Source organism: Pelodiscus sinensis, chromosome 1 (assembly GCF_052426305.1).
Source record: "Pelodiscus sinensis isolate ZL-2025 chromosome 1, ASM5242630v1, whole genome shotgun sequence".
NCBI lineage: Eukaryota > Metazoa > Chordata > Testudines > Trionychidae > Pelodiscus > Pelodiscus sinensis.
In genome coordinates, this window is record NC_143052.1 from 238,907,697 (window position 1) to 238,934,983 (window position 27,287).

At 45.2% G+C, this 27,287-nt stretch overlaps 1 protein-coding gene across 1 annotated transcript in view; it reads right to left on the bottom strand.

Annotated features, from left to right (window-relative positions):
* UXS1 (UDP-glucuronate decarboxylase 1) overlaps positions 1-20,656 on the bottom strand; it is a 118,159-nt gene extending 97,503 nt beyond the window's left edge. Inside the window, exon 1 of the mRNA XM_025180385.3 lies at positions 20,596-20,656. The gene's annotated coding sequence lies outside the window, so the exon portion shown is untranslated. The remainder of the gene's footprint in view (positions 1-20,595) is intronic.
* Positions 20,657-27,287: the final 6,631 nt, after the last annotated feature.

Genomic DNA, 27,287 nt, shown 5'->3' on the forward strand with positions numbered 1-27,287 from the left:
AAGCCTAAATAGTTACAAGAGGCTGACAAGAATCATTAGCCCCTCCAATGTTTTGTTGGTAAGTTAAATCGTAGGATGTGGAAAGTAGTGCATGAGCCAGCCGATGTCTTTGTTCATACCATTTGCGTAAGAATTAAACTTATAAATGAAGTTAAGTTCCACTCCTTCTCTGTGTATTTGGCTTTTGGAATTTGCCTGAAACAAAATGGTGACTTGGAGATCCATTAATGAGTGTCCAGGTAGATTAAAGTGTTCTCCGATAGGTGGTTGTGTGTTGCCTTTTCAGATATCTGGTTTGTGTCCATTAATTCTTTCCTGTAGAGACTGTCCAATTTGGCCAATATACATGGCAGTGGGGCATTGATGGCATAGATCACATAAGTGCAGTGGTCCCCAATGCGGTGCCCGCGGGTGCCATGGCACCCGCCGGGGCATTTGTGTGTGCCCGCCGACAATCTGGGCCGGCCCTGCCCCCGGCACATGGCGCACTGGAGGCGCCGGCCGCCGGTGCACGACACGCACCGGCGCCTGGTGCGCGGCGCTCAGGCGGCCCCAGCCCTGGGGCACATGCGGGGGCACATGCGGGCGCGCAGCGCCGGTGCCAGCCCCAGGCATGCGGCTCGGGCGGTGGCGCCGGCCCCGGGCCTTTGGCACAAGACGCTCGGGCGGCCCCGGCCCTGGGGCACATGCCTGTGCCAGGTGCAAGGGCATCCCCACCTCTGGCGTGCCCCAGGACGTGCGGCCCCATCCCCGGGCGCCCGGCGCGTGAGTGGCCCCACCCCCCGGGCGCCCGGGAGCCTCTAAAGGTTGGGGACCACTGCATTAGTGGATGTGCAGTTAAATGAGCCTCTGATATGGTGGCTTATGTGGTTGGGTCTAGTGATGAAATCGCTGGTGTAGATGTGTAGGCAGAGTTGGCACCGGAGCTGATTGCAGGGCTGGGTTCCTGGATGATTATGATGGAGGTGTGTTGCATAGTTATTGGAAAGAATTTGTTTGAGGTTCGGGAGTTGTTTGTAAGTGAGGATTGGCTTTTCCCCTATGGCCTTTGAGAATGAGGGGCCATTTTCCAGGATAGGTTGTAGATTGTTGATAATGTGTTGGAGGGGTTTAAGTTGTGGACTGTAGGTGATGACAAGTGGAATTCTGTTGTTTTCTCTTTTTGGCCTGTCTAATAGAGGTATATAAAATCATAACAGGTATAGAGAAAGTGAATAAGGAAAAGTTATTTACTTGTTCACATAACGTAAAAACTAGGGGGCACCAAATGAAATTAATAGGAAGTAAACAAACAAAAGGAAGTTTTTCTTCACTCAGCGCACAGTCAACCTGTGGAACTCCTTGCCAGAGGATGTTGTGAAGACCAGGATTTTAACAGGGTTCAAAAAGAAACTAGATAAATTCATAGTTAGGTCCATCAATACTTATTAGCCAGCATGGATAGCAATGCTGGCTCCTGCCACAGGGCTCCTTTCCTGTGCAGACGGGAACAGTCGCAGAGCTTAGGCTCTGACCCTGGCCCGGTGCAGACCCAGCCATGGCCCCATGCAACTGGGGAAAGTTGCAGGGCTTCGTCTCTGTCCCTGCACAGCCCTAGCCCTGGCCCCACACAGCCAAGGAAAGCAGTGGGGCTCCATCCCCATCCCCATGCAGCCCTAGCCCAGCCCCACTCAGCCAGGAGAAGTTGCAGGGCTCTGGCCCCACCCCTGTGCTCCTGGGAGCTGCTGAAGGGCTCTGGTCCCAGTCCCAGGCAATCCTTAGACGGGTTGCTGATTCTGATGTCCCGCCCAGCTGGCTCTTCTCTCCTTAGGCTCCTGGGATCTCTGCTCTAGGAGCATCCATGGTTCTGCTGGACCACAGATGTTGCTGGACCAGAGAGTCCCGGATTTTGGAGGCACAACCTGTATGATATATTTCAGAGAGTTTGTCTGTTTTGTGTGTCTGTCTGTCTGTCTCCCAGCCGGAGGACAAACACCCTCTCCTGGCTATGCCCATTGCAGCAGCCATGGAGAGGTACATCTCACCTGGCCCCAAGCTGCTTCCGTGAGAGAGGTCTGGGGTTGTCCTCTCTCCCCAGGGCAGCCTGCGTACTGAACCCCCAATCCCAGCCCCACCCCAGAACAATGATTTAAATGAAGGAAAAACAAAACTTACTTGAGTTAAGGACCTGAGCAACACCAGATAAATCTTCTAGCAAGTTTAAAAAATAAATCTAAATTCACATTTAGGTATGTTTGTGGTTTTCCATCCATTACTAAATTTTCCCATTTAGCTTTTCAACTCTTGCATCCACATTTTAACCTGAATGGCATGTGGTATTCTGACATATTTAGGTGCCGCAATGCTGTAATTCCCAGCAATCTTTATATATTTGTGTAGTACTTTTATCCTTGAAGTTCTTGATATATTGTTTAGTACTTTTATCCTTGAAGTTAAGTTGCCCTAACTTTCTGGGGCAAATATATCATTCATAGTGTAATGGCATTTCACTAGGAAATGTATGAAGTACACACATAGGTGTTGTAATAAATGCACTTCATGCAACTCATAGAACTTGTGGTTATATTAAATCTAAGTTTCTGATTTTGGTGCTGATCAAAAGCTTGGCAGACATAGAGGATAGTTGGTCTGATTAAGGCTCTGTATAATATAAGCAGTGTTTTTTTATCTATCCACCCCTCCCCCCACAATTAGTCTCTGAAATACTTTTAAAGCAGGTTGCCCTTCCTTTGCTTTTATCTTTAATATAGGCTACATGATCATTCCAAAATAATTTAATAACATATCATAATACCTTTTAACTACATCTATTTGTTCTCGATGCAGATTCATTTTACATTCCTATGCAACTCTCCTTTTTGGAAAGATGACTCCTTTCAGTTAGCAATGGAGAAACCCAGGTGGTTTTCCTGTCTGAAGTCTCTTGTAATGCTCTGTTGATTCTCTGTTCTTCCACTTCAGTATTCCTGCTCTTAACCAATAAAGCACAATCATCTGCAAATAGATGTAGCGATATCTATCCCCCCTGCAAATTCAGTTTGGAATATCACTTATAGTAATTTTAAGGTTGGGCTGATACCACCTCTCTGGGGTGTCCCATTTTTAGTATTAGATATACTGACTTAACTGTCCCAACTCTGACCTGCATAGTCCTTTTACTCAAAAGTTCTCTCATTCTTCCATCCATTTTCCCCCTATCCCTATTGTATCTGCTTTGTACATTCAACCTTCCTTCCGTAGCCTGACTTTTCTTGAAAAGTATATCATGAAACCTTTGAAACTTCCCCTCTGCCCTTTCTAAATCTGAAGTTACATCTAAGATGACCTTTTGCTGCAAAATGGTTTTGATTTCAACAAATTGGCATTTTCTGATGAAAGAAATTAATCAGAAATTTCCCAACCAACTCCTATATGTATAATGTGTATATTTTATGACAATTTTAAGCTTGCACATGTCTCCAGTCCTTCCATTTATTGGGGAAAAATAGCAGAAGTTTATCATATCAATTATTGTATTGGAAGGACCCTAATCTGCACAATTATAAATGATTTCATCTTTCTGCACCTTGACTGGTATATTTTCTGCCTGACAATGCCAGCCGAGTGCAGGGGATAGTAGCAATATTTGTAAAATAGATTAACCTTTTTACTCTAGGAACAGTTATTCTGGCCTTAATATTCCAAGGTGCTAGGGATGCAGTTAACATGGCTCCTCTCTCTCTCTCTCTCTCTCTCTCTCTCTTCCTAAGATTTCTATTAATCTCCTACCTACTCTCTACCCTTCAGCCCCACTCCAGGAGTTTGCAAGCAACTCCTCATTGCAGTGGACCATAACCTGTGCTCCCAACATGCTGTATTAGCAACTTTCTTGTTGTTTTCTTTGGTATGGAGTCATTGTGGGCTCCCTCCTTATTCTACCCAATGATCAGCCACTGTTTCTTGTGTTGGCCACCTATCTCCTGATGCTTCTTTGTGAGAGTCCAGGGGTCAGACCCAGGAACAGGGGAGCTGAAGGAGAGTAGAAATCAGGAATGCAGAACAAGTAGAGTTTCCTATCTAGCTAGTGGCATTGTGGAATAAGATTTAGCTACCCCAGTTAGCCCCTCCTCTTCTCATCACAGCTCCCACTAAAGGCTCTGCCAATTGCTAGGAAACTGATTACCTCAGGCACAGTAGCCTCCCCAGGAATTGAAATGGGGGGGGATGTTCGAATTTACAGGGGGGGGGTGTCAGGGCCGATGAGGGGTGAGACCATGAGAGTGAAGGTGGGCTATATGGCACCACAGTTCACAAAACTGGGGGGTGGCGGGTTTTGGGGGGGGTATACATTCTCATGGGGGGGGGGGGTAGGGAAATATCTGCTCAAGCAGGACACTAACATTCATTTGGAATTCAGCTTGTAATACTTATCACCAGAAGCATTGTGTCCATAATGTTTCTGTATCAGAGTAATACATTAAAGATGGATACAATCTCAATTATGTGAGCTAGTTTCTGAGCAAAAAGGTCCTATAAAGCTATGACATTGTACAATTGCATTCAGCTTTCTTAGGGTATGTCTACACTACCCCGCTAGTTCGAACTAGCGGGGGTAATGTAGTCATCCGCAATTGCAAATGAAGCCTAGGATTTGAATTTCCCGGGCTTCATTTGCATAAAGCCGGACGGCACCATTTTTAAATGCTGGGTAGTTTGAACCCCGTGCCACGCGGCTACATGCGGCACGGACTAGCTAGTTCAGATTAGGCTTCTAATCCGAACTAGCTGTACTCCTCGTGGAATTAGGAAGCCTAATCCGAACTAGCTAGTCCGTGCCGCATGTAGCCGCGCGGCACGGGGTTCGAACTAGCCGGCATTTAAAAATGGCGCCGGCCGGCTTTATGCAAATGAAGCCCGGGAAATTCAAATCCCGGGCTTCATTTGCAATTGCAGATGACTACATTACCCCCGCTAGTTGGAACTAGCGGGGTAGTGTAGACATACCCTTATAGAATTTGTTACCATAGAGATTTAAACCATTTAAAGCAGGGGTGGGGAACCTGTGACTCTTCCCCTCTCCTCCCCCCCATCCTCACCCCCAGCTTGCCTGGATCCAACCCCCAATCTCTCCAGCATTAGGGAGCCTGCACTAGCACCCACGCTATGCCCTCGTGCGGCTGGAGCACACAAAATCTACTTGCCTGGGGGTCAGTGGCCCCCAACCCAGAAAAGGTGTCCCACCTCTGATTTAAAGGAAAGTCGACTATTTACAGTGAATCAATGTGGAATGTTAAAATGAAATAACTACTTGTGAATTGCATCCGTGTCATGCGTCACGCTACAGTTATCACAAATAGCACTTTCATCTCAAATTTGCAAACAGTGAGGCTATTACATAAAGGACTGTACAGGATATTAACTTACAACAAAGGTAGCCCTGAAATACCCCATTGGAGGCTCCCTTTAACTTTTCCCATTCTCCACCTCCTCCATGTTTTAAAAGCTACATTTGTTTGGGTTTTATGGAAGTAAATTGTTAGTTTTCACAGACAGCTCAAACAAAATCATCCATTGACAAAATACAGTGGTTTTCACAAATGTTTTGAATGAACTGCTCTACCAGTTGCCTTGGAAAATTCAATCAGCAAAATAGCATTAGTCATTTGGCACTCATTCCTAGCATGCTATGTCACCCTGTGTGACTAGGATAAAACAGTATAATATTTTGGTCTAAATCCATCTTAAGTTGGCATTGAATCAACTAGCCAGCTTGTACCTAATATTCTGCTAAAGGTGACCTACCCAGGAAAATAAATTAGTTGTTGTGGTGTTTGCTTTCCAATTATATTTAAAAAGCCCTGGTTTGCTGGGAAGGGAGTATCTAGTTTTTCCTGTACTTTTTTAACCTTAGAAAGATCTTATACCTCCAGTCTGGTCTTTCATTGTTTTGCTGAAGGACATATTGGGGTTTCAGAAATGAAGCTGTCCACATTTGTAACTGAAAGACTAGTAGTGTTGGATCATTAACACAATTTGCATTTCTTTCACATATTTTAAGTAAGTGTTTGATTGGGTTTTGTTTAAAATTCTGGGATATTGTTGTTTTGTTGTTAACTAGTTTAACTAAAAACAATATCTCCTTTTACTTAACCACATTTAAAACATCCTGTTGTGCATAGGCTTTTCCAGTGTAATCAAGATCTGCAATTCTAGTTAAACAAAATGTTGGCACGGGAGGGACGGGAGAGAAGAAAATCTCATCCCCCCCATCCTTCATGGACTTCCCTTAATTACATAGGGTATGTCTACACTAGCCCCCTAGTTTGAATGAGGGAGGCTAATGTAGGCATTCGAACTTGCAAATGAAGCCCGAGATTTAAATATCCTGGGCTTTATTTGCATGTCCCCGTCCAGTCGCCATTTTTAAATGCCACTAGTCCGGACTAACTGCCCGTGGCTACACGCAGCAGTTAAACGGTAATTCAAACTAAGTCCATAGTTCGAATTACCTGTTACTCCTCCTGTAGCCGCAGGCAGTTAGTCTGGACTAGTGGCATTTAAAAATAGCAACCTGACAGAAACATGCAAATAAAGCCTGTGATATTTAAATCTCGGGCTTCATTTGCAAGTTCGAATGCCTACATTAGCCTCCCTAGTTCAAACTAGGGGGCTAGTGTAGACATATCCTTATATACTTCTGCTACAATTTTGACCAAACTGGCAAAAGGCCAAAGTCATAACATTTTGTTTCACTAAAATGCGCATATGTTATCAATATAATACAATACTATTATGTTCCCCCTGTAAGAGCCACGCTCATCCTCAGTAATGCTTTTTGGTAGTGTACTACCACAATGTGGTGGGAGAAGATTTTGACCCCAAATTCCATTCTTACTGAGAGGGAAAAAGTGTTCCTTACCATCTTACCCCTGCTCTTCAATACATGGAAGATTACATGTACCAAGTATGTGAAGTGGGGCTGGGTAGTAGTGTAATAAATTAAGCTCTATTATTACAATAGTGAGCATCACTAGGGGAACTCTTGAATCCTGACAAGGGGTCACTCTGGGTACATCTAAACTACATGCCTCCGTCGACGGAGGCATGTAGATTAGCCAGATCGGCAGAGGGAAATGAAGCCGCGATTAAAATAATCGCGGCTTCATTTAAATTTAAATGGCTGCCCTGCTCTGCCGATCAGCTGTTTGTCGGCAGATCGGGGCAGTCTGGACGCGCCGCGCTGACAAAGAAGCCTTTCTTGATCGGCACAGGTATGCCTCGTGAAACCAGGTTTACCTGTGCCAATCAAGAAAGGCTTCTTTGTTGGCGCGGCGCGTCCAGACTGCCCCGATCTGCCGACAAACAGCTGATCGGCAGAGCGGGGCAGCCATTTAAATTTAAATGAAGCCGCGATTATTTTAATCGCGGCTTCATTTCCCTCTGCCGATCTGGCTAATCTACATGCCTCCGTCGACTGAGGCATGTAGTCTAGACACACCCTCTGAATCCAGCAGCTTTCTGCACATAAGTAACTTCTTTTGCAAGTAGCATTAACTTTTGTACCACTTCAGAGTGGAGGTTTTGCAGAGTTATGGACAGAGAAGCTAATAATAGCTTGGTTCCTGAGGGAACTGTGTGTGCAGCCTTGAACAGACAAGGCAGCTGCCAGCTTCATCCAGTGTGGCGGGGAAATGCAATAATGTACATTGTGAGTAATGATTTTATCTTCTTACAACTGTGTTTATTTGAATGCACATTAAGAACTATACTTACAATATGTTTGTAGATAGGTACCATCCATAAAAACCCTTAGCCAATTCCAGAAATGGGGGAGAGCACTGGGGACTACCAACAACTTTTGTCCAGATACATACAGGGCATCTATGGGCTTAATTCTCCTTTGCCCTGCACCCTGTGCAGTCATTGATCCAGGGAGTAAAACAACCATTCTTGTTATCTGAAAGTGCAGCTTTACACTCCTTTTGCACTGACATTAGTCTCTATACAAGGCAACAGTGAGCAGGGTCCTAAGGGCCTGAGCTAAGCCTCATCATACCGCTAAGGACTAGGGAATTACTATGGTTCCAACTTGACAAATGGGGACTAAGGCACAGAAAGATAAAGGGCCATATTCTCATGTGGGAAGTACCTGCCCCCACAAGCATGGCTATTGACATAACTGGCACTGCTCACTCATTCTGAATAAGGGACACAGAATAGGGCTTTAAGGGTGTGTATACACTGTGATTAACGTCTTCCCCACCATGCCAGTTGAGTCAGGCTTTCAGGGCTCAGGTTAAGGGACTGTTTAATTGTACTGTAGACACTATAGTAGGGCAGGAGTCTGGGCTCTAAAGCTTGCTAGATAGCAGGGTCCCAAAGCTCAGCCTGCACTGGAACATCTATGCCTCAAATTAAACCCTGAGCCCCGCAATCCCACGTCAGCTGGCACAGGCCAGCAGTGAGTGTCCCTTTGTACCATAGGCATACCCTAAATATCTTGTCTGACATTACAGAGGTAGTTTGTGGCAAAGCCTGGAATTTAATCTATGTCTCTTAAGGGCCCAATCAGGTGTTGAGAGGGTAGATTCATAAAGGGGTTTAGGTGACAATGCTGATTGAGTGTCTCGGCACCTAAATATTATAGCCTAGAAAACATCACAGGAACACCACAGTGATTCACGAAGCCAATGCTCCCTAGTCAATGAATGTCGGGAGACAGGAGTCTAAGAATCTGGTCCACACAAGCCAGCACATGAGGCAGAGAGCTGCCTGAGCTCATCAGTGGGAGATGCTAATGACAGATGTGTCCTAAGCCTTGACTTTTTTGACATAGGTGCCTAAGACCAGGCTGCAGGGATTATTTGCATGATCTACTAGTAAACAAACTAGGGAAAGACAATCTAGAAGGGAAACTATAAGGCAGGCACATGACTGGTAGGAAAACCATTCATAGGGAGTACTTATTAGGGTTCACAGTCAAGCCAGAAAGGCATATCAAGTGGAGTCCCACAAAGATCATTCTGGGTCTGGTTCTCCTCTGTATCTTCATCAGTGATTTAGAGATAATGGCATAGGGTACACTTATATAGTTTGCAGATGACACCAAGCTGGGAGGGGTTGCAAGTGCTTTGGAAGATAGGATTAAATTTTCAAATGATCTGGGCAAACTGCAGAAAAGGTCTGAAGAAAACAGGATGAAATTCCATAAGTACAAACGCATAGTACTCCACGTAAGAAGGACCAATCAGTTTTATACATACAAAAAGGGAAATGACTGCCTAGGGAGGAGTACTGCAGAAATGAACCAGCAGGTCATAGTTGATCACAAGCTAAATATAAGTCAACCATTTAACACTGTTGCAAAAAAATAAAAAATAAAAAAAAAAATAAAAAGAGCAAATATTCTGGGATGTATTAGCAGGAGTGTTAATAGCAAGATACAAGAATCAATTCTACTGTTCTACTTTGTGCTGATTAAGCATAACTATAACATTGTGTCTAGTTCTCAGTGCAACATTTCTGGAAAGATGGGGACAAATTAGAGAGAAGAGCAACAAGAGTGATCAAAGGTCTAGAAAACGTGACCTATGAGGGAAGATTGAAAGAACTGGGATTGTTTAGTTTGGAAAAGAGAAGACTGAGAGGTGACATGAACACATCTTATTCTCTTTAACCTCGGAGGACAAGACAAGAAGCAATGGGCTTAAATTGCAGCAAGAGTGGTTTAGATTGGACATTAGGAAAATCTTCCTCTCAGGGTGGTTAAGCACTGGAATAAATTGCCCAGGGAGGTTGTGAAATCTCCACCATTGGAGATTTGTAAGAGCAGGTTAGAAAAACACCTGTCAGGGTGGTCTAGATAATGCTTAATCCTGCTATGAGTGCACGGACTGGACTAGATTGTGGTCCCTTCCAGTCTTCTGATTTTATGAGGTGCCAATCCCTGCAGGTGCCCCTCTCCAGGAGATAGGCATCTTAGGTGCTTATGACACTTCTTGGGCAAGTTATTTAGGCAGGTGCCTGCCTCCCACACGAAAGCAGAAGCCCATTTTATAACTATTAGACCAGTGGTTAGAGCACTCACCTGGGATGTGGGTGACTCAGGTTCAGTTCTTTTATCTGCCTGAGGGAAAGAGGGTTTGAGAGGCGAGGTGCATTAACCTGTGAACTATGGGATATTCTGATGTGAGGCTCCCTCACTCTCTCCAGTTGAAACTATTCAACTTTGGATAAGTAAGTAGTAGAGGAACAGGGAATTGGACCTGGGTTCTCCCACCTAGATGCCCAAACCACTCAGATATACAATCATATTCACTCTCATATAGAAAAGTAACTAAGGTGCCAAGAAGAATTTTTATCCTGAGCTTTTAGGCACTGAGTGAGTTAAGGCATCAACAGGGGTCAGTGGACGCTTTATAGATCACACTGGGAATATAAAACTAGAACATGAACACCAAAACTCCAGGTTTAGGGACCTAAATATAAGGTTTGAAACCTAAGTATCTTTGTGTCTCCAGCCCATCCTCCCTAAGAGCTTCATACAAATTCTCAAAATAGCTATGGCCAGCCAACCACCATCACACACTAAGTTTTATTGCCCAGTTCCAGATGTTTTCCATTTTAATTGTATTATATGACACTAGAAAATTTACCTGGCATTGCTCAAGTCCAGGGCAGGGGGCTGGTGGTTTGGGGGGTGCAGGAGTCTGGGAAAGAGCAAGGGCTTGGGGATGTGGGGGGCCAGGTCATTGGGCCAGAGGTGTGGAAGGTATAGGAGTCAGGGTTTGGGGTGAGGAGTGCAGGAGTCAGAGTAAGGAATGGGGGATCAGAGGAGAGAGTAGGGGTGCAGGAGTTAGGGGAGGAAATGGGGGCAGTTCAGGGTGGCAGGGGCTGTACTACCCAGCCTGTGGCTGCTGTGCAGCTCTCCAGGTTTGTCGGGGGGGGGGGGGGGGGAAGACATGTTTGCTTTCTGTCCCCCTGCAGTCATTCTGGGGTATAACTGTCCCCTTTGATTACTGCCCCCTTGTGGTCATTCTGCAGAATAACTGTCCCTGCTTTCACAACCCTCCCTTTCCATTTGATGAGAAACAATTGAATTCAATGCACATCCCGTTGCCCTGGCACAACCAAACCCTGACCTTGCTGTAAGTTGTAAGAGGAAGTTGCATACCAAATCTAGTGGCCTTAGCTCTTACTGTTTAGAAGGAGCGCTTGAACAGACTACACAGATGGACAGACAGACACACAAACTATCTCAAATGTATACTAGATTTCAGCAAATCATCAGCCCTAGATAAATACTTCAAAACTCATGAAATTATAAAGTCACCAGATCATGAACTTCTATAACTCTATGTTTGAATATAATTCTTCTGGTTGGTTTGGCTGGCTTTTTAACAATTTAGATAAGTAACAAGCAATGACAAATTGCATTTGAAATCACCAATTTCCGGTTGTTTTCCCTTCTTTGCACTGTCCAACGCAAATTATCAGATGAAAGGAGAGTTGCTGAGTAAAGATGTCGAGAACTTTCTTCTGACATAGTCCCATTACAGCTTGAAAGATAATTTAATTGAGTTAACTTTTCATTTTGGTGTTCTTCTGGAGAATTTCTTGTGGAGAACTAAATTAGAGACATGTCAGGTAAAGGTAACATTTTGAGTCCTCTAGCTACACTTTCAGGGGTTTTGGCTATTTATACATGATATTTACTTTTTTTTCCTAGTGGAGATAATTATGGATTATTGCCATTTTTTGTTTTGTCTCTGGAGCTGTTTCCATTGAATTTTCCATCTCTGTTCCTACAGCAGACTGAAGAAGCACCATTTGCCAATTCAACTCCAACCTCTCTTAATGAAAGGGCAGAGTCACTTTGTAATAAAGAAATGCTGTCAATAATGGTCAGTATTAACACCATCTAGGAAATTGGGTCCTCTGGAATAAACTCTGGGCATTGCCATTTCTCTCTGCAAGTCAGCACTAATGAGACCTTGCTGCAACTAACAGAGACAAGAAAGGTTGCTAGCATACATCCAAACAAAACGAGTAAGCCAATTTCGTGGGTGGGGAGAGCATGGCCTCTGGTTGTGATAACAATGCCAAGTGTCAGCCGTGTCCAAACTATTCCAGAATTCTGTCAGAGTAGCAGATGAATTTTAGAACAGCAGCAGTTTTTAAAATGAGTGTTCACTTCAACACCGAGTGCCCTGGGGACAGTCCAACAGATAATGCTAGTTTGCTAAGGATAGCCAAAGCTTTAGGCTTCTTCTGACTAGAGAATTTTGGCATTGCCGCAACCATCTCTCTCAGCCTGCCAAGGCCCAAATGTGGGATGTGATGTATGGCAAAGACCCCAAAAAAATTACCTCTCTATTAGGGTTTTATGCTGCTGCTCATCACCATAGTATCCAAGTACCTTCATTGTAAAATTAGTTGCAATAGCAAAGATCTTGCTGGCCTTAAGGAATTTCTGGCATTCTCCCCCTTTCTCTGCTTGGAGTGGAGTTTTTATTATGTAAATTTTATTAGTTTTTGCTTGGTAGAGGTTTAGTGGGGATGCCAGCATTGTGTCATTCTTGTGGTAGAAATGCTTTGCTTTGAGGAGAAAGGGTTTATAGCATTTTCTAAAGACAGACATGATTCATCTAATTTCCTGTAGATGTTGTTCCATGGCCAAATCTCTTTGAAAAGAAATGCTTTGTCTCAGCTCTCAGGCATTTCATCCTGGATGTTGTGATCTGCATTGTCCCAGAAAATGCAGCTGCTGCAATGGTTCCTAGACAGAAATTTGATCTGTAATGTTGCTAGGGCTTGTTTTGAAAATGGGTACCCATGCCTTGAACTGGCATCAGAAGCTAACAGGGAGCCAATGGAGGAGCTTGAGCATAGGCCTGATGCGCTCATTCTGTGTCTCTTGGACATTGTGTATCTTCACATTCCCCTTTGGATACAGTAATCCAGCCGGGAGGTGACAAATGCCTGGGTCTCTGTGGTCAGAGCCTTATCCAGGAAGAAGGGATGAAGTTCACACACCAGCAGGTGGTGAAAGGAGGCGTTTTTGGAAACTGGTGCTACCTCGTCATCCAACCTTTGTGAGGAGTCAAACAGGATCTCCCGAGGCATCATGTCATTCTGACACAAGCCAACTGTATGCCTTCAAAAGGAGATGGCAACAAGGTCTTGGACAGCTCTTCAGAGCATTTCCCCTTTCCAACCAGCATCGCTTTGCTCTTGCCAGAGGTCAGCTTGTGCTTGCTGTAGCTAATTTCCTGAGGACATGTGTCATTTGAATAGTGGGGTTATTGCACCAGCTGAGAAGGAGATAGAGTGGGGATTCACCAGAACACTGCTGGCAGCTGAGCCCTTGGGATCCCATCCTTTTTCTCCTTGAACTCATGAAGACGTTGAGGAGACAAGGGAATAAGTATGAATCCCTGCGAGACCCTGCAGGCAAGAGCCATTGAAGATCAGAAGACATTCACCCTCACCCCTCTGAAGCCATTGCAATGTGAGGCCATCTTGGTCCACATTGTCAAAGGCTGCAGAGAGGTCCAGCAGTGTCAGCATGGAGATCTACCTGTGTCCATGGCCATGAGGAGATTGTCTCTTCGTGCCACTAGAGCTGTGTCTGTACTGTGCCCTGATCTTAATGAACATAATAATTAGAGCTGGAGGCAAAAATTTTGCCATCGGGTGAAATATTTAAAAAAAAATTTTTGAATGTTTCAGGTGACCCATTTTGCTCCTTATCTCTTTGATGATGATCAGCTAAAGCTGTCCCAGCTCATCATAGCACTGATCATCTTCTATGGTCCCACAAGAGGTCTGGCTGGCTGGCCTCTGAGCTGCTGAATTTGCAGCCATTGGTGTGAAAATGTGAGGGCCTAGCAGGATGTAGCACCTCCCTCATAATACATGCAGCAAGCTATCTTCGGCATAGGACCATTCGAAACAGGCTACAGAACAAAGTGAAATGTGAACAGGTATAAATAGTCATTAAAACATCATTTATCAGACTGAAAGGCTGAGGCTCCCTTGAGGAAAATTGAACCAATCTTGCCTCCCCTTCTGTCCAACCATGTTTTAAAGCCCATCCAAAATGAGTGGTCACTCTCATTTTGTGTGGAATGAGCTATTTTCAGGCTCTCTGCAGACTCAGGCAGTTGTGCCTGCATGGGTTATTCCCACTTCACTTTTTCAAGGTCTCCCCACAACTATAACTACTAGGGGCTTGCTTTAAAATTAAAACATGGACTCCGGAGCACAATGGAATGTCTGTCTTCACTCCCCTCTCCCCCACAGAGACTCCCTAATGACCTCTCACAGGAAGACTTCTCATATTTCAGGAAACACCACAGTAAGAATATTAATAGACATTATGCATCTGTTTCTAGAACCATGCGCATTGTGAGATAGATGCAACAATTCACAACCCCTGTAATATTTCTGTGTGCTCACATGGGGAAAAAAAGATGCCTGGGGTGGATGCACTGCTCCATTTTAACTTACACTAAAGAACAGCATCAGTGTATACTGAAGTGTGTTCTTTAGTGTATAGTGTAGCTGTCTTAGGATATGTCTACACAGTAACATTATTTCAAAATAACTTAGTCTGCGTCTACACAGCAGGCAGTTATTTCAAAATAATGTCAAAATACTGTCAAGCTGGAGGACTTCTTACTCCGACTCCTGTAACTCCCATTGTACAAGGAGTAAGGGTATGTCTACACTACCACCCTAGTTCGAACTAGGGTGGTGATGTAGGCATACCTCACTTGCAAATGAAGCCCGGGATTTGAATTTCCCAGGCTTCATTTGCATAAGCCGGCCAGCGCCATTTTTAAATGCCGGCTAGTTTGGACCCCGTGCCGCACGGCTACACGCGGCACGGACTAGCTAGTTCGGATTAGGCTTCTAATCCGAACTAGCTGTACACCTCGTTCCATGAGGCGTACAGCTAGTTCAGATTAGAAGCCTAATCCGAACTAGCTAGTCCGTGCTGCGTGTAGCCGCGCGGCATGGGGTCTGACTAGCCGGCATTTAAAAATGGCGCCGGACGGCTTCATGCAAATGAAGCCCGGGAAATTAAAATCCCGGGCTTCATTTGCAACTGCGGATGACTACATTACCCCCGCTAGTTCGAACTAGCGGGGTAGTGTAGACATACCCTGAGAGACTAAACAGTGAATTGTGTAATATGTCTTTCAGTTTGAGATGCATGTAAAAAATGGCTGCAACCCTTACTGGTAAGTATTGCACTGTACCTTGGCCAACTGCATATAATGGTAGGGCTATACACAGTTTGAGATTAGAGTAGTCAGGAGCAAGAGATAAATGTGTCCCTGATTTATCACATATATATATATATACGTACACGCTATATATTTTACTCAGATTGCATTTCCTAGATTTTGTGATGGAATGGTGTGATGTGTATTGTCCTTATAGAGTAGGGAGATGAAATGGCTGAGTCATAATTGCCAAAAATTAAAATACACTGCTGTTTGACATTGAACAGTTTTCTCTTACATGTAAAACATGAGCGCCCTGTAGTAGCTAGTTGCATTTGTCAAAATTGACTCTTTAAATGGGCCTAGTGTGGATGTTAAATGCAATTTTCACGCTCCCCCCCAAAAAGACTTCTGCAGCAAACCTATGATCTTGCATTTCTTGAGAGCTTTCTTAGCAAACAAAGAAGGGAAGCACATGTGCAGAATGTGTACAGAATATGTCTCAGTCGAACAAAAGGGTTGTTTTACATTTAGATAGAAACAGATAACGTTGACCGTGGGACCTGCTCAAGGAATGAGTCTGGAGACAGAAAAACATCCTTACTATCATGCAATAATTGACAGGAGAATTTTGACAGTGAAGCCAAGACCTGCTACATGGTTATTACTTCATCCTTTCACTCTCCCCTGCACAATTCATCCCCATCCTCTCAACACAAGTTCAGCCATCCTTGATGACAGGAGCAAACAAAAGGTGCTTATTCCTCATGCTGACATAACATTCCCCTTCTGTTTTTCCATGCTGTAGTTGAAGTCTCTTAGCTACAACATCCTTCCATTCAATAGTAACAAACAGTGAGCTATACATAGCTAGAATCAAAGCAGCATTTACTATTGAAACAAAAATTGGTTAGGGGCTCTATGCAAGAAAAAAAAACTTCACTCACACTCAACTTGGCACCTACCATGTTCCAGTCCTGTAGGGGAGCATGGGCTATGGTTAATGCTTGTCCTTGTCCCCCAGAACTGACAGAGGTTCCTTAGGGGAATTGCTGAACCAGGATGCCCTGAGCTGAGACTCTCTCAGCTTAGACACATAAACACATTTAAATTAAGACAGACATGACATGTTTTGCCCCCTAAGGAGCAGATTCTGCAAGGTAACTTGGCACGGAACATCAGACGCAGTGTTAGAAAGTAACACCAACCAAGCCAGTCTTAGTACTTATTATATGCGTGGTTTCATTAAGCTCAGTGGCTACTTGTCCCGTGTGTAAATAACTGATTCATACCAGGAAACAATCTACTACAAAATAGTGCAAGGAAGGCCCAGAATTTTACTGTCCCCAAAACTGGATGCAGGGAGTTTGCAAAATTGTTGTGGGGAGGGAGTCCCAAGAATGCCACCTTCACTTCAGTACAGGATTTCAGTGAAGGGCTAGAGTAGTTTCCACCCTTATTCTTGCACTGCCCCTCAAGATGGCTCTCATCTCCCTACCAAGAATGACCGGGTAGGGCAGGCCTGGGCAAAATACAGCCCACGAGCCACATCTGGCCCACCAAGCCACCAGATCCAGCCCATGGATACTGTGGAGAGCCTCAAGCAGGCTTTCGCTTGCCTTTCCCTACCCGCACACCATTCAGAAACATGGTTGCAGGGCAGTTTTTCTTTAAAAACTGAGAGTCTGGAGAGGAGGGGGAGAAATTTTAGGAGCTGCTCCCACCCCCAGCACAATCCCATTGGCCGGTCTCTGGCCAGAAACCGACCAATGGGAGCTACCTGTTTCAATAACAGGCAGCCACAAAGCACAAGAGACTCCAGAGCACATTGCTGTAGCCTGTGCAGAGGCAGGGAGGCTGATTCAGGAATGGGCTGCTGGCTGGTAAGTCTCCTGGCAGAGCCTACCTCTGGCTCCCCAGTTCCTCCCTTCCCCCACCCTCTGCCCTCGCTCCTGCCCCCTACTACACATACCCAAATTCTGTGCCCTGCTCCTGTACCCATACCTCTTCCCAGATCCAGCACCCTAATCCCCTGCTTCAGCTCACAGTCCCCTCCTGCCCTAGCTCATAACTCAAATCCCTGCACCCCCTCCTGTAGCCCAATTCCCTGCCCTAGGTCACAATCCAACCCTTTAACCCCAGTCCAGTGCCCTAGGTCGCAAATGCCTCCTTCATCCAAACTCCCTCCCTTACACCAAGCTCCCTTCTGCACCCAGTCTCCATCCCAGACCCCACACTTCCTCCATTAATATCATGGAAGAGTGTGGCCCTCAACCACTTTCCAAATTCTTGGAGAGTCACCCCCCTCCCCATCAAAAATTATTGCCCATCCCTGATGTAGGCAAAGGACATCTCCAGTCTCTCCCCAGCCTGGCCATATTAGCAGCTGGGTGCCCCAGGCTCCTACCCACATGGGGAAAATCAGATTTCACAGAGCAGGACAGATTTCAGAGTCCGTGATGCATTTTTCATGGCTGTGAAATTGATAGGGCTCTAGTCAGATTCTCAGGGTCCATTTATTTCCCTGATTACCATCCCAGAGCAGACCAGTCTCCATTGGAATGTTCCGGCGATGTTATGAACATCGTGTTTCATTCATTCTATTTGCTGTTTCTTTTCTTTTCAGCATCATGGATTAAGGGCGGTGAAAGCTCAGGTTCTTTGTATTCTATGATTCTATTAAAATTAGAAGGGACCTCGAGAGGTCATCGAGTCCAGTCCTCTGCCCTCACAGCAAGACTAAGCACCATCTGATCATCCCTAATAGATGTCTATCCATCCTGCTCTTAAATATCTCCAGTGATGGAGGTTCCACAACCTTCCTAGGCAACTTATTCCAGTGCTTAACCACCCTGACAGTTAGGAAGCTTTCCTAATGTCCAACCTAACCTCCCTTGCTGCAGTTTAAGCCCATTGCTTCTTGTCCTATCATTAGAGGCCTAGGAGAACAATTTTTCTTCCTCCTCCTTGTAACACCCTTTTAGATACTTGAAAACTGCTATAATGTCCCCTCTCGTTCTTCTCTTTTCTAAACTCAACAAGGCCAGTTCTTTCAGTCTTTCCTCATAGGTCATGTTTTCTAGACCTTTAATCATTTTTGTTGCTCTTCTCTGGACCATCTCCAAATCTTTCTTGAAATGTGGTGCCCAGAACTGAACTGAGGCCTAATCAACACAGAGTAGAGCGGAAGAATGACTTCTCATGTCTTGCTCACAACACGCCTGTTAATGCATCCCAGAATCAGGTTAGCTTTTTTTTGCAACAGTGTCACACTGTTGACTCATGTTTAACTTGTGGTCCACTATGACCCCTAAATCCTTTTCATCAGTACTCTTTCCTAGACTGTCACTTCCCACTCTGTATGTGTGAAACTGATTGTGAAACTAATTGTTCCTTCCTAAGCCTATGTCTACTCTGCACGATTAATTCAGAATAAGCTATTTCAGAAAAAAATACTTTAAAATAGTTATTTCAGAATAGCACATCTACACTACAAGGAAGTCTGGAAATTAGTCCGAGGCAGGAGGAGTACAGGATCTTTTGAAAAAGGGTTTTGTTTTTTTAAAAAGAATTGTGTCTAGACAGCGGTTTCATTTTCAAAATACCCTTTTTCGAAAGAATGCTGTGACGCAATTATGAAAATGAAGCACGGGATATTTAGATCCCCACTTCATTTGCACTTTCAATCTGCCTAATTTACATCCCTCTTTCGAAAGAGGGATGTAGTTTAGACAGGCCCTATATTTGCTCTTTTCCAGTCTTCTGGAATTTCTCTGACTTCCATGATTTTCCAAAGATGACAGCGAAAGGCTCAGATACCTCCTCTTTCAGCTCCTTGAGTATTCTAGGATGCATTTTATCAGGCCCTGTTGACTTGAAGAAATCTAACTTTTCTAAGTGATTTTTAACTTGTTTTGTTATTTTATCTTCTAAACCTACCTCCTTCCCACTAGCATTCATCATGTTAGGCATCCTGTCACCGTCAAACTTGGTGAAAACCAAAACAAAGAAATCATTAAGCACCTCTGCCATTTCCAAGTTTCCTGTTATTGTTTCTCCCTCTTCACTGAGCAATGGGCCTACCCTATTCTTGGTCTTCCTCTTGCTATTAATATATTTATAGAACATCATCTTATTACCCTTTATGTCTCTAGCTAGATTGAGCTCATTTTGTGCCTTTGCCTTTCTAATCTTGCCCCTGAAAACCTGTATTTGCTTATATTCATCCTTTGCAATTTGTCTTACTTTCCACTTTTTATACAACTCCTTTTTGATTTTTAGATCATGCAAGATCTCCTGCTTGATCCGAGGTGGTCTCCTGCCATACTTTCTATCTTTCCTATACAGTGGAATAGTTTGCTTTTGCCCCCTTATTAATGTCCCTTTAACTGCCACCTCTCTTTAGTTTTTTTTCCTATTAGTCTTGCTACCCATGGGACCTTACCTACCAGCTCTCTGATTTTAGTAAAATCTGTCTTCCTGACTCAAGTCTATCTCCCTCCCTCTTCTGACTCTGCCTTCCCAAGGGGAATACTCCCAACCCACAGCCCCTGCAGCTACCGGTCCTACAGCCTATCGGAGCCAGGCTGCCTACACTTGGCATCAGAGGTCACTTATATGACATTCAGGGAAGGTAATTCTGAATCAGAACCGGGCTCTGATGCTCCTTATGACCTTGTCTCTCTTCTGGGAAACTTTGTACTGATGCAGAAGTTGACACACTGTGGGGGAGGCCATGATCAATACACCAGTGCACATGCTGTGCAAATGAGCCCACCTCCATCCTTGAGGCCTTGGCTCAGGGTAGACTATCTGATTCACTGATCATGGTGTTTAAGAAGGGGATTGTCACAATTTGTCTTTGTCCCTTTTGACAGGGCTGCTCCCATCCTTTCTGAACTCCTGATTCATGAACAGCTCATCAGGATGGAGACAGACCCCTTGCCCATTTCTGTCTCAAAAGTCCTTGGTCAGAGGAAGGGAATGACTGAGGACAATTCCCCCCCTTCTGAATCTCAGCGCTGGTAGTAGAGAAGAACCAATTCCTCAGGGCCCATCTGGTTCTCTAGGAAGGAGTCTGTGACTGTTCTGAGAGCCCCATCTCCTAGATATCATAGAAGTGTGTGTGGGGGGGGGGAAGGGCGGAAGGTAGGCAGGCGTGGGGGGATTTGAGGCCCTCACTGCAAAACCAGCCAGGATCCTGACTTGAAATTTCCTTTCCTGTCCCTGAAGGAGGAAGAGCCCAACATAGCACTGCCCTGACCAAGGATGACACTCTGGGGTGCAGACCAGGGGAACAGACTTGAAAATGGATTTCCAGTTTCTCCTTTTCAGTTCTCCACAGTGCTAAGGTAAACTCCCCCCCCCCCCCGACCATGCTCACCTCCAATTTATTGGAGCCTGTCCGTGTCTGGGCACTCTGCCAGCAAGTTCCCTGGTATGGCATGCCTGAGATCAAATAAGACTTTGTGTAGAGCCTGACAAGGAAGGAACAACAATTGGTCATAGTTGGGAAATGGGAAAATTTCTCCTCCCTGGCAATAGCTCCCTGCTCAGCCAATTTTCAGGAGCACGCTGAGAAGTGGAGGCTGAAAGTCTCAGTAAATTTCCCAAATGATGGCCCAGGCCACCACCAGTAGTGGAGGCAGGAAGGGGGAAGAAGCAAGAGAAGAAGAGAACCTACCTTGCACCTCTATCCTGCCTGGCAGATGTCAGTGTCTCTTTATGAGGTCACACTACCCCCAATAAGCTGAGGTCCTGCTACAGGCTTGTGATGTCACTGCCACATCCACCTTGTATGGCTGCTGTCTTGACTCTGATCAGCCTCTCTAGATGATTGAGTGGCTTCCCCTGGATCACTGCACTTAATGACACCTGAGTCTGGGGATCAAGCTGGCTGCACAGTAAAGCACCAGAGTCTGCTCCCTAAGCCGCACTCGATTTTTAATTAATTAGTAGACTTGAAAACCAGAAGGGACCATTAGAGCATGAAATCTGACAGCTAAATATCCCAGCCCTCCCGTATATCATAGTAGCTAAGGTTTGAGCCAAGCACACACCAGCAAGGCATTTAATCTTCATTAAAAGACATCAAGAAATGGAGAATCTGTCACTTGCTTTGGTAGCTTTTTCCAATGATGAATCATTCTCACTATGAAATATTTATGCTTTATTTCTAATATAAATTTGTCTGTTTTCACCGTCTAGTCACTGGTCTTATTTTGCCTTTCTCTGAGATATTAAACAGCCCTTTGATACCTGACATTTTCCCTCCAGGAAGGCACTTAGACACTTCAATGAAGTCACTTCTCAGCTGTCTTTTGTAGAAGCTAACAGATTGGGCTCCTTTCAATAGCTCACAAGAAGGGGGCTTTTCTTCAGCCCTCAAAACATTGGGCTCTTTGCTGCCCCATCTCCAATTTTTCAAGCTTCTCCATCCATCAGGTAGGCAACGGAGTGGTGGGGAGGAAACTATTTCTAGACTGTTTATGACCCAACCATGCAGGTCTTCAGGCAGGGGTGTGTACTACTCTCTTTTCCTGTTTCCCTCTGAGCAAAGTCCTGCCCCTAGGGAGTGTGAGGTTGCTCTGTTCCTGAGGCATCCTCCCCTGAGTCACCTCTCTGGTTGGGTTTGCTGAAGCCCCTGCAGTCAGGTTCCCTGGGCCCTAAGGCATCCTTAGGGCTTAATACCTGATCACCTGTACTGTAGCCAGGAGCCAGCTGGGTTATGTCAGTGACCAGCAGGAAATGGAGCATTAGCTGCCTTTCTGCACTATGGGGACAAGAAGGAACAAGCTGTTTCAAGCTCTAGGGGAATGAGGGGGAGGAAAAAAGGAGGGGGAACAGATGACCTCTGGAAAAGCATGGGCCAGGTCATCCCAATCCTCACTCTTCTGGAAGCAGTTCCCACTATTTCCCTCCCACACAGTTCCAAAAGGCTGCTCTAGTGCGAACCCGACAGAAATCTGGGGAGGAGAGTCCTGTGCCCCCGCATGTCCTGACACATTGCATTGAGAAGATTCAGTGCCAAGTACCAAGGGTATGTCTACACTACCCCGCTAGTTCGAACTAGCGGGGTAATGTAGGCATACCGCACTTGCAAATGAAGCCCGGGATTTGAATTTCCCGGGCTTCATTTGCATAAGCCGGCCGACGCCATTTTTAAATGCCGGCTTGTTCGAACCCCGTGCCACGCGGCTACACGCGGCATGGGCTAGATAGTTCGAACTAGCAAGCCATTCCACACTATCTGTACGCCTCGTGGAACGAGGTGTACAGATAGTGCGGAATGGCTTGCTAGTTCGAACTATCTAGCCAGTGCCGCGTGTAGCCGCGCGGCACGGGGTTCGAACAAGCCGGCATTTAAAAATGGCACCGGCCAGCTTATGCAAATGAAGCCCGGGAAATTCAAATCCCGGGCTTCATTTGCAAGTGCGGTATGCCTACATTACCCCGCTAGTTCGAACTAGCGGGGTAGTGTAGACATACCCCAAGAGAGGCAGATCTGTCACTGAGGCCCAGCCAGGCATGGAGGTTAGAGATTACTGGGTTGGGAAGTTTGGCTCTGGTCAGTCAGTCGAGAGGTGTGTGTCACTTCTCCCCACACAAACTGTAAAGATAAGATAAATAAAAAGACTTCAGCTTTGCAGTATTTCTTTTAAACAGGGGTTCAGTCAACTTGATGTTCATTTGAACATTTGTACTGCATAGTTCTGATTTATTGCCATTGAATTTGCTTGAATACCAGTGTTTTACTAGGCGTTCTATAAGGGAAATATGGTCACCCTACCTTGGAGAAAGAGATACCATTAAGGTTTATACAGTCAGCTGAAGGAGGATCGTAGAACCCTGTCCCAAGGAAATGCAGAGAAAATTACAACACATTCCCAGCAAGAAAGGCTGGGGTCTTGAACCCTGTTTGAAGGGGAAGGTAGGAAAAGGCTGCCAAAAGTGGAGGGCCTGGGGCATTATTGCACTACAAATATGTCAGCCCCGAACTCATAGGAGGTTCCTATTTGCTACAAGAAGAGAAGTGAAAAATGCCAGTTAGTGTATTTGAATCTACATTTTCCCATAAACATGCATTTGAATGTTCATTTAATTATAAATTCATAATGAAATAGCCTGTGCTGCAAACATGACTTCGTTTGCTTTGTTTTATTTCTGTAACAGTCTGCAAGGGAGCTTTTCCTACCATCTGAGCGCTCAGCTGGTAGCAGTTTCTGCTTTTGCATTCATTAAACAGATGAATGAATAAAAGGATCAGTCAGTTAAAGTGAATTACTCTATCTGTTCCCAGAAAGATACCTTTTGACGCAGGCTCTTGGAATGCTGATTGTCTGCACCAATGCAGCAAATGTTATAAGATGTACAAATTCCTCTTGCCTCTGTAAACCCTGGAGCTTGAAACTCTTGGGTAAGAAGTTCACTTTGTTTCTGAAAAGGGGAGAGTGGACACAAGCTCTATAGAAAACAAGGTCCTCAAATGTTTCTCGAGTTCAGCCACAGGGCACAGAGCCCCTCCACTTCCCTGCTGGTCTGTTTCTGCCCCTGCCCATTGCCTACCATGAATGCTGGGCACCCCATCTTCCAACATCACTCCTGCAGATCCCAGTCATAGTGGGTTTCAAAGATAGGATGATTCCCTAGTCCATCAGTGGCCCCCTTCCCTTCAGAGCTCCTGATTGCCCTCTTCTCTCAATCCTGCCTTCCCCTGTCTCTCAGCCCCTGCATTCTTCCTCCACAACAGGAGAGATGATCTGGGGATGGCAGCTCTGTTTAAGCCTTATTTCTTGCCTATTCTTCTCTGGTGTCCTTCACAGGACAGCAACCCATTCTGACTGCTGGAAGAGGCCATTTCTGAGACAGAATGGAATTTCTCTGCCCTGTAGCGCTTCAGTTTTGTGCACAGGAAACATCATTCACACTGAGTCTTGGGGGAAAAAAGACACTTTGGGAAAAAGAGACCATCGGCCGAGGAAATCAGGACCTTTGGAATTTACACTGAACCCCTTTTATCAAGCATAACAAACTATTTTTAAAAATATAAACAACTTGGAGATTTACCTGGCATTGCTCATGTCCTTAACTCAAGTAAGTGGTTTTTTTGGAAAATAAAATGAAAAAGCACATGCCTCATTTAAATCATTGTTCTGAGGTGGGGCTGGGGATGAGGGGTTCAGTGTGTAGGCTGTCCCAGTGAGAGAGGACAACCCCATCCCTCTCTCCCAATGGCAGCTTTGGGCCAGCTGAGAAGCATCTCTCCATGGCCACTGCAACTCCAGCAGGCACAGCCAGGGGTGAGGTGCATGTCCCCCACCTGGGCAGGTCCACCTTCATCTGGCCCATGCACTTCCAAGCCAGAGTGAGGAATGGGGCAAACAGTGCACTTTCCCTTGCCCCCTCAAAGTGAACAGCCAGGAATGTTCCCCTATGGAATGGGGATGCCCCCTGACATCCACCCTAAAGGGCACCTGGGGGTGGAAGGTGCAGGGCTGGTGACGCTCTCCTGGTGACGATTCTGCCTCTTTTCTGTATGATTATGAGAAGCAATCCCATTTCAGGCACATCCCATTTCCCTGGCATAACCAAACCCTTACCTTGCTTTAAGCTATAAAAGGAAGCTCTATATAAAATTTGGTAGTCCTAGCTCTTGTTGTTTAGGAGGAGTTCTTGAAAAAACAGACAACCTCTCAGATAAATTCTTTAGCATTATCTACTATGCATTTTCAATACTTGTTTGTTCTGTCTGACAATATTAACTTCAATACTTACCCAGAAAAGTGAAGTTATTGAATTGAACATCTGTTTTTCCATGTTTGTAACAAACACTGACCAAGTCCTAGGATATTCTAAAACTAAAACTTAGATATAAGATGACTTATGTACACTTAGTGATTTGGAATCAAGGGCCATTTCCAAAGGCATTTCAAAAAGATTGGATTAGAGTTCTCTCTAGTGGTCATCTGTCCAGTGTGAACAACATTGCACCTGTACAAAAGTGACTGTAATACACTTCCATACTCCTGTAAAACTGGAGTCAGCCAGTGTTGTCTGGAGGGAATGTTATTTATTAACAGAACAGGGAACAGAGCCCGTCTTAGGGACACGATCACATTTTGGCCCGACACTAGACTTTATTTTTGCTCGTCAAATTTTGCCTGGTGGTTTTGGGTTTTTTGTTTTGGTTTGGTTTTTTTTGCTTGACAAATTTTTTTTCCCAGCAGTGGCCTGGGGCTGCCAATTAGTTAGGACTGGCTCTGACAGGGAATTTGGGGGATTAGACTGGAAACAACTCAGACACATGCCCAAACAGCCACAGGCTTTAATAAAGTTTTACTTGGTCAACTTCAGTTGCATCAGCTTCACTTTTTGTGGATGAAACACAACATCTGAACTGGGAGTTCACTGCCAAGTATCTGTTGCACTGCAGAGTGGACCATGGAACTAGAGCTCTGGATTTTACAGGCACAACCTAGCAGTGACAGAATAGGTGGAAGGAGTCGTCCAAGCTGTACACAGATGTGGCTATGCACTGCAGGAAAGTAACACTAACTTTATCTTACTGGGGTATGACACGCTGTACCACATTCACCATAGTGGTATGATTATGAATCTCATATGCTGTTTCATGTAAGACAATGGAAAAGTTAGGGGTTGCTGAATAAGATTATACTATAGGCAGAGAAGCTTGGTGGGCTGTTTGTACCATGTAACAGGGTGAGACATTGCTTGATTAAAATCCAATCCAGTTTAGAGAATTTAAAATGCATTTGTTTGATCTCTTATGGCAATTACTTAGAACCACTTAAGAGCTCTCTTTCTGTAGTTATACACACACACACACACACACACACACACACACACACACGTGTTTATATATATATAAACTATAAAACAGATGTAACAAACAGGTGTGGTTTGCTTGAAGTGTGTGGGGAATCTGCTCAGTTACAGGGGCATGGGCTGATATATTGTCTCCTCACATCCAGGGAAGGTTGGACTGGGAAAGAAATGTGTAGTGGTCAGGCTTTTGACCAGGGCAGGATGGTACAGCTCTGGGGTCAGAGGCTGTGGAGCTGACATAGGACGGAGGAGTCGTCGCTGGCTGGAGACTCTCGATTGTTAGTTCATGAGTGGATGAGGGGAAACATTCATGGAACCACAGCTGGGGGTGTCCCTGTCTGCGTGACTGCTGGTGAAAGTACAGGACTGGGAGCAGTCTGCAGTAAGGATGTTAAATATCGTGTAACTGACTAATCAAATAGTTGATGCATTTTTGCATCAACTATTCAATTAGTCAATAGGGCGGTGCTGCCCCTTTGAAACACTGCAACAGCATTTCAAAACAGAAGTGTGGCACCCCCAGCTGACCCCAGGCTCCGTGTGGCATTGCCGCTTTGAAGTACCCCCGCCTACTCTCCCCACTTGCTGCCTCTGATAGAGGCAGCAAGGGAGGAAGGAAGCGACAAGTCGACTATCGTGTCAACTAGTCCTTAACATTTCTAGTCTGCAGCTTATCACAGCAGCAGAGTGTAAGAGGGAGCCCAGGCTGGTGAGAGAGAAGACACCGTTAGTACCCCAATTCCAGGTTGCACCCTGGGAAGGATCAGTCATATGGGGAGCAAAGCAGAAAGGTCTGCAGCTCTCTAAAGCATACCACTGTCAAGTGTCATCAGTCCTAGTAGAGTTGGGGAGCAATTGGCCCACAAAGCAGAAGGAAATGTGGAGTGACAGGGTTTTTTTTTTCTAAAGACCCATCTGTAGGGGAGGTGATAGTCTCTTACATGACCTCTTTATGCACACTGGCTGCTACTTGCCATTATGGGGACTTGGGACAGGCTAGTCTGTGCACTTGGGATCATAATCGGTGAGAGCCACTAGTCTAGGAAGCAGATCTCACATCAGACAGATGTTAGACCTGGGACATGCAGCAGACGCCCCAAGGAAAAAAGGACAAAAGCCTGAGGAGGCACAGCAGCCCCCGCACTACATGCTGCAAGACAACAGCAAAGTAGGGTGGGTGGCCAGGGTTCCACAGCCGCAGTGAGATGAATTTACTGTGGGAGGCAGCAT